The sequence below is a fragment of the Melanerpes formicivorus genome, unplaced genomic scaffold (assembly GCF_026170545.1).
Source record: "Melanerpes formicivorus ecotype bairdi unplaced genomic scaffold, bMelFor1.0.p_v2 SCAF_14, whole genome shotgun sequence".
In the NCBI taxonomy this organism is placed as follows: Eukaryota; Metazoa; Chordata; class Aves; order Piciformes; family Picidae; genus Melanerpes; species Melanerpes formicivorus.
The window spans coordinates 19,181,003-19,196,595 of NW_027142366.1; the positions used below are offsets into that span (position 1 = coordinate 19,181,003).

The window sequence follows — 15,593 nt, forward strand, 5'->3', positions numbered from 1 at the left end:
GGTGGGTAGCTAAGCCTCAGGGTGGGGGGCACAGGATTCAAGCCCTATGGAGGATGGGGCAGCACTGGGGTGGCTTAGAAGGGCTGAGCCCATGGCGGGTGGCTAAGCCTCAGGGTGGGGGGCACAGGATTCAAGCCCTATGGAGGATAGGGCAGCACTGAGGTGGCTCAGAAGGGCTGAGCCTCGGGGCCAACACAAAGAGAGCTGATCCCTCGGGGTCCCCGGGGGCTATATGGAGGCAATGACCCCAAGCCAAGCAGGTCACCCCTCTCCCTTCAGCGGCACCCCCACCCCAGCAGGGCCCCCCCGGCGGCAGCAGCAGCATGTGCACGCTGCGGGGCGGTGAATGGAGCTGCCTATTGATTCGCAGCCCGGGCTAAAAATAACTTTCAACTCTTCATCCCGAGCTGTGAAAAATCCCCCATTGCTAGGCGACAGGTTACCGGGAGACAGCCGGCGCTAGGCGACCGGGTACCGGCAGACAGCCGGCGCTAGGCCGTGGCGGTTGCCGCGGCGACCGCGACCGCTGCGCACTGCGCTCCGGCTCGGGCTCCCGCCGGCCGGCTCGGGCCGGCTGGGATGCGCAGGGCCTCTGGGGTGCTGGGTGCGACAGGTAGGAGCCTTCCGCAGCCCCGAGGGCTGGAGGAGGTGGGAGGAAGGCGGCAGCAGCCAAGGGGGTGCTGGCAGTTGGCATAAAGAGGAGCCGCGGTGGAGCGGTGCGGAGTGGAGCCTGGCTGCTGTCCTGGTGGGAGCGTGGGGATAGGTGCTGCGAGAACGGCTTGGGGTGGAAGGGACCTCAGACATCATCCAGCTCCAAGCCCTGCTATGGGCAGGGACACCTCCCACCAGCACAGGCTGCTCAGGGCCTCATCCAGCCTGGTCCTGAACACCTCCAGGCAGCAGGCAGCCACAGCCTCCCTGGGCAGCCTGTGCCAGAGTCTCCCCAGCCTCACTGCAAAGGATTTCTTCCTCCTCTCCACTCTCAGTCTCCTCTCTCCCAGCTCAAAGCCATTGGCCCTGGGCCTGACACTCCCAGCCCTTGTCCCAAGTCCCTCCCCAGATCTCCTGGAGCCCTTCAGGTACTGGGAGGCTGCTCTAAGGTCTGCCTGGAGCCTTCTCTTCTCCAGGCTGCACAGCCCCAGCTCTCCCAGCCTGGCCCCACAGGGGAGCTTCTCCAGCCTCTGATCATCTCTGTGGCCTCCTCTGGAGCCTCTCCAGCAGCTCCAGGTCCTTCTTGTGCTGGGCACCGCAGAGCTGGAGGCAGTGCTGCAGGTGGGGTCTCAGCAGCCCCCAGCCTGCGGTCAGACAGAAGGGACTGGCCCCGTGGGAGGCTCAGGGGTCTGGCCTGCCACAGCATGGGCTGAGGAACTGGGATCCTGGTGAGCTGGGGTGGCCAAGTACCCCCGTTGTGGGTATCCCCTTGGGCTGGCGGCACAGCCAGTCCACCCCAGCTGTGTTCCCTCCACTGGGGATGTGCCCAGAGACTTTTCCTGCTGAGGGACTCCCCCAGTGCCTGTAACCCCTCTTGGCATAAGAACGCCCCCAGGACACAAGGCCACCCCAACGTGCCCTGTCTGGGACCCAGTGCCAGCAGAGATTTGTGACAATGAGGCTGTGCCAGGACCAAGGAGACCACAGGGACCACCCAGAGCCCTGCCGGGTCTGGGCTCACTCCTGGTCACCCCCCACCCCCGGGGCTGTGCAGTGACAACAAAAGGCTGCCTCGTCCCTGCAGGGGACCCAGCCCCCCTGCCGCTGGGTGACACTTCCCCTGGAACACCCCCGCAGGGACAGGGCACCACAAGGCGTGGGGGGAACGACAGGACATTGCTGTGGGGAGAAGGGACCCCGGAGAGAAGGACCTCCAGGTCCTCAGGTGATGGGGGAAAGCTGTGTCACCTGGATGAGGCCACGGACCTGCGGGCCCCCATGGTCACTACCTGCTCCAGCCCCTTCTGCCGTGGTTGTCCCCCGCTGGCCAGGGGGCGTGTGCCTGCTTGTGCCCAGTCTCCTCCCCCAGTCCCACCCCACTCCCGACCGCCGAAACCCGACCTGCCTTATAAATAATGGAGGCTGGAGCCAGGCAGCTCCGGCAGCCTCCCCAGGGCCTCCCCCCGAGCTGGTCCCGCTGCTTACGTGGGGCTGTGTGAGGGGAAGGCAGTGGGGACCAGGTTAAATCTGGCACCTAACCACTTCCCCCCAGCCTGGGACGCGGTGGTGAAACTGAGCCCCGGGCTGGGGTACTGGGAGACAGGGGGGGCCGCAATGGGGCATCCCCCCCAGCACCGGGGCGCAGAACCCTTCTCTGGGCTCTCGCAGCACCCCCGGGGCGCTGGAACTGGAGCTGGAGCGACCGTCCCAGGGGCCAGAGCTGGCGGCCAGAGGTCTGCACTGGGGTCTCCAGCCTGCCAGAGCCCTGCTGGGGAGAAAGGCAGAGCAAGCATCTGTCTGTCCAGCCAGCCTGACAGACAGCCGTGTCCCCATCCACCCATCCACCCCTCCATTCATCTCCCTCCATTTCTCCCTCCATCCCTTCATCTTTCCACCTCTCCATCACCATTCTTCCCTTCGCCCCTTCCCCTTCCCTCCATCTCACTGTCTCTCCATCCGTCCCTCCATCCCTTTACCCCTGAATCCATCCATATCTCCCTCTCTCCCTCCATCCCTCCACCCCCAATCCCTCCATCTCCCTCCATCCCTTCACTCCCAATCCCTCCATCCCCCCATCTTTCCCTCCATCCCTCCACCCCTAACCCTTCCATCTTTCCTTCCATCCCTTTACATCTGAATCCATCCCTCCCTTCCATCCCCCATCCCCAATCCTTCCATATCTCCATCCCTACATCTCTCCCCCCCATCCCTCCCTCTCCCCCTTCCATCCCCCCCCATCCTTCCACCCCTGCACTTCTTCCCCCCCCCCCCTCCCGCCAGCCCACCCAGCTGCCAGCCCAACCCTTCCCGCACCCCCCCACCCCCCACCCCCACCCCAGCCCCTCACCTCACGGCTCCCGCTTGCCTCTCCCGGTTCCATCTCCGCCACCGCCGCTCTCTCCCGGCGCCCGTATCCCTTTAACGGGCCCCGCCGCGGCCACGCGTGTGCGTGTGTGCGTGTGTGCGAGCAGCTCCCAGGGCTGGCTGGCAGCGAGGACCCCCTCCCCCTTTTTTCCTCCGTCCCCCCCTCCTCAAGCTCCGGATCCGGCCCCGTTTCCCCCCTCTCGCCTGGTTTATTTTTCCTGTTGTTCCAGGAGCTTGGGGCGGGGGCCGGGCAGGATCCGGCCCCTTTTTTTTTTCCCCCCCTTGGTTGGTGGTTTGCTGTTTTTTTGGGGGGATATTTTTGGGAGGGGAGGTTGTTGCTGGAGGGGGGGAAGGGGGAGAGGAAGAGGAGAGTTGGGGTTTTTGCTTTTCCTCCCGGTTTTTCTTCCCGCTGGATTTTTTTCCTCCTCTCCTGCCACCGAAAGAGGATTGGCACAAGGCATGGCATGAGCTTCGGGAAGCGCTGCTGGAGGTAAGCAATCGTTCGGGAATCAAAAGCTTGACAACACAAAGCCGGTGCCGGTGGCGGTGACGGCGCCGCCGCCGCCACCGCCACCGGCACCACCACCACCGGCACCACCACCACCGGCACCGGCACCGCAACCACCACCACCCTCCCCCCCCCCCCCCCACCGCATCCCGCATCATGGAGCCGCGTTATATAACGGCGGCGGAGCCAGCCCGGCCCCGGTAACTCCCGGTCCGGTTTGTGCTCCCCCCCCTCCCCCCCGCCGCCTCTCCATCCTTCCCCATCCCTTCTCCCAGTAAGCTCAACAGAGGCTACTGGTCGGAGTGGAAATCCACCCCCACCCCCCCCGCTGCTTCCCGGTGATGCTGACCACCCCCCGCCCCCCCCCCCCCCCCCCATTTGACAGTTTGAGGCGCGGGGGGGGGGGTCAGGTTGTGCACCCCCCAGACCCAGCATGGGGGTTGGGGAGTTGGGTGGGAAGAGGGGGTATTTGGGGGTGTTTGGGGGGCTATGGTTGTGGGGGATAGGGGCAGGGGGGGGCAGGGGTGGTGTTTGTTGTTGTCCTCACCACCACCACCTCATTCAGCTGCCCCTTCTCCTCCTTGAGGGCACCATGGGATTCTTGGCACCCCCCAGAGCTGCACCCTGACACCCAACTCCTTGCTGGGGCTACCTTTGAATGCAGGGACAGCCACCCCCACCCCTACTTCCACTCCCATCCTGAGGACCAGGGAATAGCTCCAGCTGGGATGGGGCTGAGGGAGCTGAGCCCCACAGAGCCCAGTGTGGGGCCAGGCACCCCCAGCCCAGCAGCCCAGGAGGTTGTTTTGGTGGGACAAGGGCTGGGCTGGAAGGGTCCTTGTGTGAGGCCAACTGGTGCTGAGGGTGCTTGGGTGGACAAACTGGGCTGGGGTGGGGGAAACTGAGGCACAGGGTTGTGGCAGCAACCAGGCAGAGACCCTCATGACCCCATCTGGGTGGGGGGCTGGGGAGTGCCATGAGGCACCAGGCCAAGCCTGCTTTGGTACTTTAGCATCAGCCTGTGCTGAGCTGAGCATGGTGGTGCCCAGGGAAACCAGATGCTCCTGGGGGTACCCCTGGCAGAGGTCCTGCTCCACCACCACCCTCTGTCCAGTGGCCCAAGGGGTCTTGGGCCCCCTCAGCAGCACCTTGACATGCAGCAGGGTACAAGGAGAGTGCCATGGCATGCTGGCATCCCCTCTCCTCTGGAAGCTGGGTGCTGATTTCCCTCTGGCTACCAGGAAGAGGGAGGGAGGTGGCTGTGGAGTGGGGAGGGCTGGCTGGAGCATCCATTTTTCATGAGCTGGGTATCTATTTTTCCCCGAGCTGGCTTCCCCCACATCGATCCCTTTGCTGTGCTCCCTGTGCCAGCAGCTCCAGGGTGGTGGGGAGCAGCAGGAGGAGCATCCCCAGCACTGGCAACCTGCTGTCTCCCCACAGGCTGCTGCTGGGGCTGGAGGGACCCTCAGGCCGAGGTGGCACAGCCAAGAAGGCTCCGGCAGGGGCAGGGTCCCCTCGCTCCCTCTGGTTGGGTCCCCTGCATGTTGACCATCTCGTGGTGAGGTGGCCACACTCCAGGGAGGAGCAGGGTGGCTGGAGGGGGAACACTCCGAGTTTGGGAGCTGGGTGCTGCCTTCAGGCTCTGCAGGCTGAAGCTGTGCCTGGCTCAGGTTCTGGCAGCCCGTGGCGAAGCCGCAGTGCCCTTCCCCTTCCTCAGTTTCCCCATCCCCGAGCCACATCCCATGGGGATGGAGCAGCACCCAGAGAGGGGGTGGGGGCCTGGGAAGCAAGTGGGTGCTGCTGGTGTGGGAGGCAGCAGGATGGGGCACGTGGGTGAGTGGGGCTCCTTCAGCAGCATCCCACCCACCCCCGCCCAACCTCTGCCCACCTGCCACGGGGCCCTGTCACGTTTGCCTGGTGCTCCAGGCACAGAGGAGGGGCTGGAGCTGAAGGGGAGAGTGTTTGGGGAAGAGGTAGATCAGCAGAGCCACCTCTGCAGGGTTTCTCCCTACTGGAGGTGTGAGCCATACCCAGCTGCCATCCAGGTGGCCTGGGGGTCTGCCCTGGGAGCAGGGTCAGGCCGGTGCCTCTGCTTCCAGGGTGCATCGAACGGCTCTTTGCAGCCTGTGTTGGCATCCAGCAGCCACAACCACCTGCAGCAAAGAGTCCTGTGGCTGAACACTGCTCTGGCATCCCATGAGCTGGTGGTCTTCATGCTGGACAGGTGTTTACCCACCTCACCCTAAGCCCAGCTCCTAGCCAGACCCCCAAGCCCAGGGACAAGAGGACATCGCTGCTTGAGTGGCCATTGCCATGTCTGGAGGGATGAAGGGGGCTGAGCAGAGGCTCACCTCCCAGTGGTACCCAAGGAGCTCAGGGACAGGAGGCTTGGGAGCAGCTGTGGGCCATGGTCCCCTGGCTCCTATCCTCATGAGACCTTCCAGTTTTGTTCTTCTCTTCCTGGGCTCAAGAGGGGCAAAGAAAAGGACTGAAACATGCTGGGTTCTGCTCATTGGGCTCTGGCTGGGCATACAGTGAGGAGAGGCTGAGCTGGGCACAAGAGGAGCTGTTCCCTCTTCCCCTTGCCTTGGTCCGTGGGGAGCAGGGAAAAGCTTGGCTGAGGCATGAGCATCCTGCCAAGGCTGAGCAGGGACCTCCAGAGGGGGCTGGAGGAGCTGGGCTCAGGGCAGCATGTGCAGGTCCAACTCTGCTCTGCTTTGCATCTCCTGGTGGGTGGAGGGTCCCTCCCAGGGCACATGTGGCTGGCTGGGGTAGGGAGGAAGGGCAGGGCCTGGTGTCTTTGGGAGGTTTAGGTCTTAGCAGAGAAGAGAAAAGCTGCTGCAGGAAGGGCTTGTGGCAGCCAAAGATCACTTCACTGCCTGCTGCAAGGAGGTTTGGCCTGGCCAGGCCTGGGGAGCGGGGGCTGGAGCTTTGCCTCCTCTCTACAACTCCCCCACGCTGAGGGCTGGGGGGACAGCAGCTGCAGCTTGTGGTGTGAGTGGCTGTGAGCTGCTCTCTCGGCTGAGCAGACAGTGGTGAGGACCTGAGCAGAGCTTGGCACCTCGGCTAGCATCTCCCCAGCTCCCTGGGCATGGGGCTGGCCCTGGGGAGCCTGGCTCCAGGTCTTGTCCCTCGGGAAGGCTGTGGGGCAGTGCAGACAGCTGTGCTGGGGAGTCTCTACCGTGACAGCTCTGCTGCCTGGCCATGAGCTGCCCGAGACCCAGTGATGGATTCAGCCACGAGCTCAGCCCTGCGAGGAGCAGGCAGCAGAAACAGGACTCAGACCAGTTGTTTCCCCAGCCCCTCCTGAGCCTCTTTGTCCACTGCATGGTGGGACGAGCGCCTGGGTGTTGTTGGAAGCCAACAAGGGAGCAGGAGAGCTGCTCTCAGCCCTCTGGTCTCCCAGGCAGCTCTCAGGGTAGCTCAGGGAGGAGTTTCCCAGCTCCCACCACGCAGATGGCAGGGCTGCAAGGCCAGGCAGAGCAGCAAGGCCTGTCCCCACCGTGAGTTCCTGGCTGGTGCAGAGCAGGAACAGGTAGTGCTGGGTTTGGAGCTGTGCTCTGAGCCTCTCTCACAGCTGAGCTGTGTGAGTGCTGAGCCAGGGAGCGCAGAGCTGCCTCTGCACACCCCCCACACAGCTTCCTCTGCCCAAACACATCCTCTGCCCCTCCATCTGCAGGGGACTGCTGGCTCCCCCAGGGCCTTCTGTGGCTCCTCTGCACTGCTGGGGTAACCCAAGCCCTCTGAGGGGATCTGGTCTGGGAGGGTGGTGGTTGTACCTGTTCACAGGACCATAGAATTGTTTGGGTTGGAAAAGCCCTCCCAGAGCATCCAGTGCAGCCATCAACCCAGGACCACCATGGGCACCAAACCCTGGCCCCAGCTGCCATGGCCACAGGGTTCTGCAACCCCTCCAGGCATGGGGACTCCACCACCTCCCTGGGCAGCCTCTGCCAGGCCCTGACCACTCTTGCAACAAAGAATTTTTCCTCCTCTTCAACCTAAGCCTCCCCTGGCACAGTTTCAGGCCATTGCCTCTCCTTCTCTCCCCTGAGCCTAGGGAGCAGAGACCAACCTCCAGCTGGCCCCAGCCTCCTCTCAGGGAGCTGCAGAGAACCAGGAGGTCTCCCTGTGTCACAGGCAGAGGCCAGAGCTCCTGGGATCAGGACAGGAGGCAGCTCACACACCACCAAGCGCTGCCGGGGAAGGAGACCCGTGCAGTTGAGATGTCTTTATTACCACCATGTGCTTCGGTTGGCAGCTCCAGCAGCCCTCCTCCCCTCCCCCCCCCCCTCCTCCACCCAAGCCCATGGCTGCCGGCTGAGGCTGTTGGGTAGAGCTGAGGGAGCCATCAGCCTCCGGAGCGCTGGACAAAAGCCTGGGCTGCGATGCTGTGCCACAGCTCCGCGCCTCAGCTCTGTTTTCCCCGCCCGTAGCAGCAAGTTGATTTGCTGCATTAGTAAAAATAGACAGGCTAATGAATTCAGCTGATGCAACCCGCGGCGAGCGCCGCTGCTCCCTGCCTCCCTGCGCCTGCCGATGGGCAGCCCAGGGCCCCGCCTCCTGCTGGGGGCATCCGCCCGCTCCCGGGGCTCCGCCGGGGCGCTTGCGGCCGTGGCTGTGCGCGCCTGAGCGTGCGGAGAGATGGAGATGTCTGTCTGCGTCCGTGTGTCTGTGCGGGAAGCTGCGAGCCGCGGCTGCCGGCTGCTCAGCTGCTCTCTCACTCAAGCAGTGGCTCTGCAGGAATTGTTTTGCAGAAGGCTGGGATCCCGGATGGGCAGCGAGAGCTTCGGGCCGGGCTGGTGGAGCAGGAGGAGGCATTCCGGGATGGAGCAGGGCCACAGGAGGGTCTCTGAGAAAGATTCAGTAGGTCAGGAGTAGTAAGGACCTGGTGGGGCAGCGCTAGATCCCTGCAGGGACCTGGTGGGGCAGTAGCAGCTTCTCCTAGAAGCACCTCGCAGGACAATAGGAGATCGACCTGGCAGGGCAGCCCTGGACCCCCACAGGGGCATTGGGTCGGCAGGGTCGGGTGAAGCCGCCCTGGGGACGCTGCTGTCCGTGGTGCTGAACGAGGCTGCTCTCCACGGTGCTGAGCGGGAGCCGACCTCTGTCCAGGGTGCTGAGCGGGTACCGGCCGCTGCCCGCGGTGCTGAGCACGCCTGAAGGACGAGGGCTCCGGGACCTCCACAGCTCACCAGTTCAAGGTCCCCAGTGGCCACCGAGCACTGCTGACCTACAGCCCGCGGGAGGCTGCAAGCCCAGGGGGTGCACAGCTCACCCAAACTGGCCACAGGCGACGAGCCCAGCACCCAGAGGGTGACTGCCAGATCCAGTGTGTGACTGCCAGATCCAGTGTGTGACTGCCAGATCCAGTGTGTGACTGCCTGATCCAGGGTGTGACTGCCTGATCCAGTGTGTCACTGACTGATCCAGTGTGTCACTGACTGATCCAGTGTGTGACTGCCTGATCCAGTGTGTGACTGCCAGATCCAGGGTGTGACTGCCAGATCCAGTGTGTGACTGCCTGATCCAGTGTGTGACTGCCAGATCCAGTGTGTGACTGCCTGATCCAGGGTGTGACTGCCTGATCCAGTGTGTCACTGACTGATCCAGTGTGTCACTGACTGATCCAGTGTGTGACTGCCTGATCCAGTGTGTCACTGACTGATCCAGTGTGTGACTGCCTGATCCAGTGTGTGACTGCCAGATCCAGGGTGTGACTGCCTGATCCAGTGTGTGACTGCCTGATCCAGTGTGTGACTGCCTGATCCAGTGACTGCCTGATCCAGTGTGTGACTGCCAGATCCAGGGTGTGACTGCCTGATCCAGTGTGTGACTGCCTGATGCAGTGTGTGACTAGCAAATCCAGTGACTGCCTGATCCTGTGACTGCCAGATCCAGTGACTGCCAGATCCAGTGTGTTACTGCCTGATCCAGTGTGTGACTGCCCGATCCTGTGACTGCCCGATCCTGTGACTGCCAGATCCAGTGTGTGACTGCCTGATCCACTGTGCAAATGCCTGATTCTGCGACTGCCAGATCCAGTGAATGCCTGATCCAGTGTGTGACTGCCAGATCCAGTGTGTGACTGCCTAATCCAGTGTGTGACTGCCTGATCCAGTGACTGCCTGACCCAGTGTGTGACTGCCTGATCCAGTGTGTGACTGCCTGATCCAGTGACTGCCTGATCCAGTGTGTGACTGCCAGATCCAGTGAGTGACTGCCTGATCTAGTGTGTGACTGCGTGATCCTGGGACTGCCTGATCCAGTGTGTGACTGCCTGATCCAGTGTGTGACTGCCTGACCCAGTGTGTGACTGCCAGATCCAGTGACTGCCTGATCCAGTGTGTGACTGCCTGATCCAGTGTGTGACTGCCTGATCTAGTGTGTGACTGCGTGATCCTGTGACTGCCTGATCCAGTGACTGCCTGATCCAGTGTGTGACTGCCTGATCCAGTGTGTGACTGCCTGATCTAGTGTGTGACTGCGTGATCCTGTGACTGCCTGATCCAGTGACTGCCTGATCCAGTGTGTGACTGCCTGATCCAGTGACTGCCTGATCCAGTGTGTGACTGCCTGATCCTGTGACTGCCAGGTCCAGTGTGTGACTGCGTGATCCAGTAATTGCCACATCCAGTAACTGCCTGATTCTGTGACTGCCAGATCCAGAGTTTGACTGTGTGATCTAGTGTATGTCTGCCTGATCCAGTGACTGCCAGATCCAGTGTGTTACTGCCAGATCCAGTGACTGCCTGATCCAGTGTGTGACTGCCTGATTCTGTGACTACCAGATCCACAGTGTGACTGTGTGATCCAGTGTGTGACTGCCTGATCCAGTGTGTAACTGCCTGATCCAGGGACTGCCAGATCCAGTGTGTGACTGCCTGATCCAGTGGGTGACTCCAGATCCTGTGTGTGACTCCAGGTCCAGTGTGTGACTCCTGAACCTCTTTGTGATTCCTGATCCTGTGTGTGACTCCTGATCCAGTGTGTGACTCCAGATCCTGTGTGTGACTCCAGGTCCAGTGTGTGAGTCCTGATCCTCTTTGTGACTCCTGATCCTGTGTGTTACTCCTGATCCAGTGTGTGACTCCGGATCCTGTGTGTGACTCCAGATCCAGTGTATGACTCCTGTTCCTGTGTGTGACTGACAGACCCTGTGTGTGTGCCTCCAGATCCATTGTGTTGCTTACAGATCCAGTTGGTGACTCCATATGCAGTGACTGCCTGATCCAGTGTGTGATTGACAGATCCAATGTGTTACTGCTTGATCCAGTGATTGCCGGATCCCATAACCGCCTGATCCAGCGACTGCCAGATCCAGTTTCTGACTGCCTGTTCCAGTGTGTGACTGACAGATCCAGTGTGTGACTGCCTGATCCAGTGTGTAACTGCCAGATCCAGTGTGTGTCTCCAGATCCAGTGTGTGTCTCCAGATCCAGTGTGTTACTGCAAGATCCAGTGGGTGACTCCATATCCAGTGACTGCCTGATCCAGTATGTGATTGACAGATCCAGTGGGTGACTCCAGATTCAGTAACTCCTGTTCCAGTGTGTGATTGACAGATCCTGTGTGTGCCTCCAGATCCTGTGTGTGACTCCAAATCTTGTGTGACTCCTGTTCCAGTGTGAGACTCCTGACCCTGTGTGTGACTCCAGATCAAGTGTGTGACTCCAGATCCTGCATGTGACTCCAGATCCAGTCTGTGACTCCTGATCCTGTGTGTGACTCCTGATCCTGCTTGCGACTCCAGATCCAGTGTGTGACTCTACATCCTCTGTGTGACTCCTGATCCTGTGTGTGACTGACAGATCCTGTGTGTAACTCCAGATCCCATGTGTGACTCCTGGTCCCGTGACTCCTGTTCCAGTGTGTTATTGACAGATCCAGTGTGTGTCTCCAGATTCTGTGTGTTACTGACAGATCCAGTAGGTGACTGCCTGATACAGTTACTGCCTGATCTAGTGTGTGACTCCAGATCCAGTGTGTGTCTCCAGATCCAGTGTGTGTCTCCAGATCCAGTGTGTTACTGCAAGATCCAGTAGGTGACTCCACATCCAGTGACTGCCTGATAGAGTGTCTGATTGACAGATCCAGTGGGTGACTCCAGATCCTGTGTGTGACTCCAGATCCAGTGTGTGACTCCTGTTCCAGTATGTGACTCCAGATCCTGTGTATGACTCCTGTTCCACTGTGTGACTCCTGTTCCAGTGTGTGACTCCAGATCCAGTGTGTGACTCCTGATCCTGTGTGTGACTCCTGATCCCGTGACTCCTGTTCCAGTGTGTTATTGAGAGATCCAGTGTGTGACTCCAGATCCAGTGTGTGACTCCTGTTCCAATGTGTGACTCCAGATCCTGTGTGTGGCTCCAGATCAAGTGTGTGACTCCAGATCCAGTGTGTGACTCCTGTTCCAGTGTGTGACTCCAGATCCTGTGTGTGGCTCCAGATCAAGTGTGTGACTCCAGATCCAGTGTGTGACTCCTGTTCCAGTGTGTGACTCCAGATCCTGTGTGTGGCTCCAGATCCTGTGTGTGGCTCCAGATCCAGTGTGTGACTCTTGATTCAGTGAGTGACTCCTGTTCCAGTGTGTGATTGACAGATCCAGTGTGTGACTGCCTGTTCCAGTAACTGCCTGACCCTGTGACTGCCTGATCCAGTGTGCGACTGCCTGACCCAGTGTGTGACTGCCTGATCCAGTGTGTGACTGCCTGACCCAGTGTGTGACTGCCTGACCCAGTGTGTGACTGCCTGATCCAGTGTGTGACTGCCTGACCCAGTGTGTGACTGCCTGATCCAGTGTGCGACTGCCTGATCCAGTGTGCGACTGCCTGACCCAGTGTGTGACTGCCTGACCCAGTGTGTGACTGCCTGACCCAGTGTGTGACTGCCTGATCCAGTGTGTGACTGCCTGACCCAGTGTGTGACTGCCTGACCCAGTGTGCGACTGCCTGACCCAGTGTGTGACTGCCTGACCCAGTGTGTGACTGCCTGATCCAGTGTGTGACTGCCTGACCCAGTGTGCGACTGCCTGACCCAGTGTGTGACTGCCTGACCCAGTGTGTGACTGCCTGATCCAGTGTGTGACTGCCTGATCCAGTAACTGCCTGATCCAGTGACTGCCTGATCCAGTGCGTGACTGCCAGATCCAGTGACTGCCTGATCCAGTGACTGCCTGATCCTGTGACTGCCAGATCCAGTGACTGCCTGATCCAGTGTGTGACTGACAGATCCGTTGTATGACTCCAGATCCCGTGTGTGTCTCCAGATCCAGTGTGTGACTCCAGATCCTGTGTGTGTCTCCAGATCCAGTGTGTGACTCCAGATCCTGTGTAACTCCAGATTCAATGAGTGACTCCTGTTCCAGTGTGACTCATGTTCCAGTGCGTGACTCCTGATCCAGTGTGTGACTCCAGATCCTGTTTGTGACTCCAGATCCTGTGTGACTCCAGCTCCAGTGTGTGACTCCAGATCCCATGTGTGACTCCAGATCCTATTTGACTCCAGATCCTGTGTGACTCCAGTTCAAGTGTGTGACTCCAGATCAATTGTGTGACTCCAGATCCAGTGTGTGATTCTAGATTCAGTGAGTGACTCCTGATCCAGGGTGTGACTGACAGATCCTGTATGTGACTCCTGATCCCATGACTCCTGTTCCAGTGTGTGATTGAGAGATCCAGTGTGTGACTGTTCTAGATCCAGTGTGTGACTCCTGATCCAGTGTGTGACTCCTGATCCTGTGTGTGACTCCAGATCCAATGTGTGACTCCTGACCCAGATGGTGGCTGCCTGACCCCACAGGTTGCCTGCCCGGTGCCTGGTCTGGGTGCTCCCCTGCACCGCTGCCTGTGTTGTGCCTGGTCTGGGTGCTCCCCTGCGCCGCTGCCTGTGTTGTGCCTGGTCTGGATGCTCCCCTGTGCCGCTGCCTGTGTTGTGCCTGGTCTGGATGCTCCCCTGTGCCGCTGCCTGTGTTGTGCCTGGTCTGGGTGCTCCCCTGCACCGCTGCCTGTGTTGTGCCTGGTCTGGGTGCTCCCCTGCACCGCTGCCTGTGTTGTGCCTGGTCTGGATGCTCCCCTGTGCCGCTGCCTGTGTTGTGCCTGGTCTGGGTGCTCCCCTGCACCGCTGCCTGTGTTGTGCCTGGTCTGGGTGCTCCCCTGCACCGCTGCCTGTGTTGTGCCTGGTCTGGGTGCTCCCCTGCACCGCTGCCTGTGTTGTGCCTGGTCTGGGTGCTCCCCTGCACCGCTGCCTGTGTTGTGCCTGGTCTGGGTGCTCCCCTGCACCGCTGCCTGTGTTGTGCCTGGTCTGGATGCTCCCCTGTGCCGCTGCCTGTGTTGTGCCTGGTCTGGATGCTCCCCTGTGCCGCTGCCTGTGTTGTGCCTGGTCTGGGTGCTCCCCTGCACCGCTGCCTGTGTTGTGCCTGGTCTGGATGCTCCCCTGCGCCGCTGCCTGTGTTGTGCCTGGTCTGGGTGCTCCCCTGCACCGCTGCCTGTGTTGTGCCTGGTCTGGGTGCTCCCCTGCACCGCTGCCTGTGTTGTGCCTGGTCTGGATGCTCCCCTGCACCGCTGCCTGTGTTGTGCCTGGTCTGGGTGCTCCCCTGCACCGCTGCCTGTGTTGTGCCTGGTCTGGATGCTCCCCTGCACCGCTGCCTGTGTTGTGCCTGGTCTGGGTGCTCCCCTGCACCGCTGCCTGTGTTGTGCCTGGTCTGGGTGCTCCCCTGCACCGCTGCCTGTGTTGTGCCTGGTCTGGATGCTCCCCTGCGCCGCTGCCTGTGTTGTGCCTGGTCTGGGTGCTCCCCTGTGCCGCTGCCTGTGTTGTGCCTGGTCTGGATGCTCCCCTGCGCCGCTGCCTGTGTTGTGCCTGGTCTGGGTGCTCCCCTGCACCGCTGCCTGTGTTGTGCCTGGTCTGGGTGCTCCCCTGCGCCGCTGCCTGTGTTGTGCCTGGTCTGGGTGCTCCCCTGCGCCGCTGCCTGTGTTGTGCCTGGTCTGGGTGCTCCCCTGCACCGCTGCCTGTGTTGTGCCTGGTCTGGATGCTCCCCTGCGCCGCTGCCTGTGTTGTGCCTGGTCTGGGTGCTCCCCTGTGCCGCTGCCTGTGTTGTGCCTGGTCTGGGTGCTCCCCTGCACCGCTGCCTGTGTTGTGCCTGGTCTGGATGCTCCCCTGTGCCGCTGCCTGTGTTGTGCCAGCACACCCCGGCCGGCTGGCACTGCCATACTGGCTCATCATTCACCCACCCCTCGAGGCCCTCCTGTCTCTTCCTGAGATGCTTCTGCCTTCCTTGCAGCTTTCATGGTCCTCTTCCCCACAGCTTCCTCTGCTGGGTGGTGTTAGCAGTGCCAGACTCTTGGGCCCCCTTCTTTCTTCTCTCTCCCTGCGTCAGAGCCGCCCCCCAGCCCCCTCCCCCGGCTCTGCCTCGCTGCTCGCTGGGATGACAAAGCCCTGACGAAGGGAGTGACTGCTCCGGCGGTGACGTTCCCGCCGAGCTGTGCCCCCTGGAGTGAAGTCAGGAGACTGAGAGCCTTTGCCCTGTGCTGTTGTCAGGTTTCCTCCCACTGCGCCCTGGGACCTGGTGCTGCTCTGCTGGCCGCTGCCTCCCCCTCGAGCTGCGGGCGCAGTGTGAGCCCTCCAGGGGGTCCCTTCCTGCGGGATCCCAGAGTTAGGATGTGCTGAACTCTCCTGCTGCTGCTGCTGCTGTTGGCCTGATCACTCAGCTGCAAAGAGTGAGGTGACAGGGAGAGGAGTAAAGAGTAAACCTCTGCCCTCCTGCTGCCTTGGCAGGTGCTCGTCTTGCTGCTGGACCCTCGCAGGGCTCCGCACTGGCACCGCCAAGGCCGCTGCCTTCTCATCTCCCTCCCTCCCCTCTGCTCAGTGGGTTGAGGGCAGGGCCTAGGGCAGGACAAGTGTGGTGGTGGTTGTCCCAGCACGCAGCAGATCTGATCTAGCTGAGAGCTTTGGGATGTGGAGCAGTGTGGCCTCAGCTCCAGGGTGGAGGAAGCTGTGGGGATGCTTGGCAGCAGGCAGAGGCTTTCCTGCCTCAGCAAGAGGCAGACACCGGCGCTGCCCCACGATGCCAGAG

At 61.3% G+C, this 15,593-nt stretch overlaps 1 protein-coding gene across 1 annotated transcript in view; it reads left to right on the forward strand.

The window, feature by feature from the left end:
• The first annotated feature begins 3,343 nt into the window (after positions 1–3,343).
• Positions 3,344–15,593, forward strand: part of FBXL16 (F-box and leucine rich repeat protein 16) — a 30,698-nt gene continuing 18,448 nt past the window's right edge. The window contains exon 1 of the mRNA XM_068147302.1: positions 3,344–3,505. The gene's annotated coding sequence lies outside the window, so the exon portion shown is untranslated. The remainder of the gene's footprint in view (positions 3,506–15,593) is intronic.